At 39.2% G+C, this 4,804-nt stretch overlaps 1 pseudogene; it reads right to left on the bottom strand.

The window, feature by feature from the left end:
- Window positions 1-1,889: 1,889 nt before the first annotated feature.
- LOC103083753 (SNRPN upstream reading frame protein pseudogene) lies at window positions 1,890-2,144 on the bottom strand (annotated as a pseudogene).
- Window positions 2,145-4,804: the final 2,660 nt, after the last annotated feature.

Below are 4,804 nucleotides of genomic sequence, written 5' to 3'. Positions count from 1 at the left end.
CTCTCAACCACTGTGCCACCAGGGAAGCCCAGGTGTCTTAGCATATTAATCATAGCTGTTTTAAATACTTGGTCTGATAATCCCAACATCCCTGACATATCTGAATTTGATTCTGATGCTTGCTCCATCTCTTCAAACTGTGTTGTTTGCCTTTTAGTTTGCCTTGTAACTTTTTGTTGAAAACTGGTCCTGATGTCCTGGATTAAAGAATGTAGTCTGGTTTCCATGTAGGTTTCTCCTCCAGTATATTATGATTCTATCTGCCTGTCTGTCTCTCCAGTTTTGAGGGCAGCAGTTTGCCTTGTGACCTCAATTCTCTGATGGATCTAAGAAGAGCTGTTGATTTTGTTTGTTCAGCTTTTTGTTTGTTGTTAGGATGGAGTGATGATTTTCAAACACCTTATATTATTGACCAGAAACCAGAAATCTTTTCAACATTGTAATTCATTTTACATAGTTAGTTTTTAACAACATTTACATTTTTTGTAACTATAATTGAATTTTCAATACTTCATTTATAAGTTCATTATGAAATTCAAGTCCAAATAATAGCATTTATAGTATTATGATTATGTAACTTTGTTTGTTACAGATCTAGGTAGGATGATTTAATCCATAGAGAAGGAGTTGTAATTTTATGTTCCTAAACCTGTACTACTCTGAGAATTTCCTGTAACAAATTGAAATGGATATTCTTTTCTTACAGTTTACCCATTTCTCAAATGAATGCCTTGTCTTAGCTTACTGCATCTATGGACCACAATTTTCACAGAGTCTGTAATTGTTCCTCCTTTTCTCTTGATGAAAGAGAAAATGCTTCATAATTATCCCAGTTTTTATTTATACTGTTTTTGGAATGGTTACTTTTATTTTTTTAATTTTAATTTTATTTTTATTTTATAAATTTATTTATTTTATTTTTGGCTGTGCTGTGTCTTTGTTGCTGTGTGTGGGCTTTCTCTACTTGGGGCAAGCAGGGGCTACTCTTCGTTGCAGTGCGTGAGCTTCTCATCATGGTGGCTTCTCTTGTTGCGGAGCATGGGCTCTAGGTGCATGGGCTTCAGTAGTTGTGGCATGTGGGCTCAGTAGTTGTGGCTCATGGGCTCTAGAGCACAGGCTCAGTAGTTGTGTCACAGGCTTAGTTGCTCTGCAGCATTTGGGATCTCCCCAGATGAAGGCTTGAACCCATGTCCCCTGCGTTAGCAGGTGGATTCTTAACCACTGCGCCACCAGGGAAGTTCAGAATGCTTACTTTTAAACAGACTATTTTATTGTCACATTGCACAAATCTATCCCCATTATTTCTTTTTATGGCCTTTTTGGGTTTCTTCTGCTGTTTCTTAGATCCTGTGTCATCCTTTGTCATGGGATTCCTCTTTGGTGTTGCTAAAGTGTATTTTGGTACTTTTCAACTTTTTTCAGAAGAGATACATAAGAACCGTTCCAAGTCTTTGCGTGTATGAAATGTCTTCATTTCACTTTCACACTTGGTTGATAGTGTGCCTGCATATAGAATTTTATGCTCAAAATATTTTTTCCTGGGCTTCCCTAGTGGCGCAGTGGTTGAGAGTCCACCTGCCGATGCAGGGGACACGAGTTCGTGCCCTGGTCTGGGAAGATCCCACATGCTGCGGAGCGGCTGGGCCCGTGAGCCATGGCTGCTCAGCCTGTGCGTCCAGAGCCTGTGCTCCGCAACGGGAGAGGCCACAACAATGAAAGGCCTGCGTACCGCAAAAAATAAAGAAAAAAAATATATATATATTTTTTCCTAGTTGTTTGAAATCATTGCTTTCTTGCTTGCTTTTCTATTTTTTTTTCCTGGATAATATCTTTATTACATTGTCTGATTTTTCACTTGGAATAAGCTATCTTGATGTTCCAATACTGCTTTAACCATCTCTTGGTGTCTCAGCTAAGAATACCTGTCTTGGTTTCACCTGGAAATCCACTACAGATATTTACAGCTGCTAGATTGCACTGGGTATGACTGACACTCTTGGTTGCTCAATGAGGCTGTTCCTTCAACATTTTACTTGGACTTCTATCTCTGGTATGTGCTGGTCTATCATCCGTCTCAGGTGTAAGTGGTCCCTGGCCTGCTCTACTCTACCAGTGGCCACTTCTCCGGCTGCAATGTCAAGCATCTCCCACAGCTGGTCTGCTCTGCTCTACCCCATTGCTTTCTTAAATTCCATGTGTCAATGGAATCCCTGAAATTGTTACTTGTTTGTAGTAACCTGTTTCTCCTAACCCGCCCCCCGTCCCAAAGCTTTTGGTGTGTTCTCTTTATACCTGTTCTGAAATTTCAGAATGAATCTTTTTTTCTTTTACAAACTCATCCTGTTCTATACTTAATAAGTCCTTTCAATCTGAATTTTTATATCTTATATCAACTCTGGGGTATGTTCTTCTATTATTTAAAATTTTTTTCTCTGTCTGTATTCCTGGAACTCCTGTTGGACAGGTATTGATTGGTTCTTTTAGTTGCTCTACTCCTCTTGACATTTTTTCCCTCATGTTTTCTGTCTCTGGTCTTTTTCCTCTATATTCCAGGAGATTTTCTTGAGTTTTTTCTTGCATTCCTTAGAGTTATTTTTTTATTTTGGTGATTGTATTTTTAATCTCCATGAACTCTGCATTGTTTTCCAACTGCTCTTTTTTCATAGTAGTCTCTTTTGGTTTAAATGAATACATTATCTTCTCTTTTTGGACATTAATGAGAATTCCTTGTAGCTGCTTATGTTTTTTTTGTTTTTTTTTGTTTTTTTGCGTTACGCGGGCCTCTCACTGTTGTGGCCTCTCCCGTTGTGGAGCACAGGCTCCGGACGCGCAGGCTCAGCAGCCATGGCTCACGAGCCTAGCTGCTCCGCGGCATGTGGGATCTTCCCGGACCGGAGCACGAACCTGTGTCCCCTGCATCGGCAGGCGGACTCTCAACCACTGCGCCACCAGGGAAGCCCGCTTCTTATGTTTTATGAATTATTTATATTTCCACTGTCTAGGTCAGTTATTTTGATATTTATTTTGGTTGTTCTCCAAATAAACTTGAGGTACAGAATTTCCTACCAACACATGGTCTTTTACTCATTTACTTGTGAATCAAGGTCAAGTGCAATTGATATAGGTGGCTTTGGTGAGATTTCCTTTGTTCAGCTCCAAACTTAGAGCTAGATTTTGTGTTTGTCAATAGGAATGTGGGTGATAGGATTTACTTTAGGGTTCTGGGGGCAGGTAGTCAGTCTGGGCTTCTCTCTAAATGCCAGTGCAAATTGGGTCCTCTCTGGTATGCCAGCCTCTACTCTGAATTACTATTGCATGAATACACCACATACACTGACTAAATTTCTTCAGAGATGATGTTTCCAACTTGGCCTGGGGGCAAAATCCATTGCTGCATAGAAGGATGGGGCAGGGCACCAAAGACCAAGGACAGCAGGAGTCCGGGCTCTGGTTCCATCAGTCCTGATGTATGTGCCCATCTTTGGAGTTGGGGATGAGAACATCTGTATTCATAACACCATGGATTGAGTAGGGAAGTTGTATTCCTCAGAGGAGATTCAAATGCTTTTAACTGAAGATTAAGACAAAAGCAATAGCTGTCCACTATAATAGGCAAGTGTGATTAACCCCACTTTATGAGTGCATTTGGTGAAATACTGTGAATGAATCATAGAGGTTAGGAATGAGGAGCAGCATGATATAGTAAATCAACGTAATATAAACAACACCATTGCTGATCCTTGTGCTGATCTTTGTGGGAAAAGCTAGAGGGAATGCTTAAGTAGTTCCATCAACTTAACCTTGGCCCAGTTCACATCAGTTGGGAGTGGAGAGGAAGAGGCTCTGCAAATCATTAACATCATAGCAAAGATGCTATAGGCTCCAGTAGAGACCAACTTCCTGTTTCTGATTCACTAAATATCTTTCCCTTAAAATGAGCATAGAGTAATCATGAGAGAAAAATGCGGCTGTGGAAAAGACTTGTGGAATATTACAAAATGTTTGGGACCGTATTCACTCCATTCGTACTCCTCCTTTTATTTGTAGAGTTCCTATGCATTTCAAAGACTTTTTCGGTACTGACAGGGAAGAAAGTTCTGCCAAATTGGAACATTTTAAATAGATCAAGATTTTCAGCTTATCCCAGAGTTAGATTTGATGCAGATATATCTGGACTACAACACAATGTTGATGGGATCATTCATTTCCTTTCTTTTTAGCAGAGTTAACTGCCATTCTCAAACACAGATCAAGCATTTAGCCCTAACAAATGTAGTAATCAAAATAGAGGTTGATCAGCTTATCCAGTTTCCCATCTGTGCTTTGGCTGAGATGTTTAATTTTCATTTCCTCCTTTCCATTGACATGGAAGGAGGTCTGATAGCCCTTTACAGGAGATGTTGTTATTTCTTCATTCTCAAATAAGAGCTGGAATTCCATTTGAAAAGAGAAATTACATTGGGTTTAATCAATACCCTCAAAGAACTAAGAGAAAAAAATTACCTGTTATTTGACTTTAATACGTACTTGATGCCCATGATTTGTGTTCTTATGTTAATTATAGGGTCACTAGCAATTAGATTAGCTATTGTTAACATCTAAAATTGATTTAAATGCAAAAAGAATCAATACTTGAGCTAAATGTTTAAATATCCTGACACTAACAAGAGACTCAGTCTTTCCAATTCAATTATTTTTTGCTTTCTGCATTTTACAGCATCGAGCATGTCTAAGAGAGGTGAAAAATACTGTTGTAAAGGACAATGTAAATAACTTGCTATGGTCTTAGGAATGAAGGTAATGG

The sequence above is a fragment of the Lipotes vexillifer genome, unplaced genomic scaffold (genome assembly GCF_000442215.2).
Source record: "Lipotes vexillifer unplaced genomic scaffold, Lipotes_vexillifer_v1.1 scaffold1188, whole genome shotgun sequence".
NCBI classification, from domain to species: domain Eukaryota; kingdom Metazoa; phylum Chordata; class Mammalia; order Artiodactyla; family Lipotidae; genus Lipotes; species Lipotes vexillifer.
Note: the sequence above shows the minus strand (reverse complement) of the source record. Positions and strands in the feature narration are given on the sequence as shown.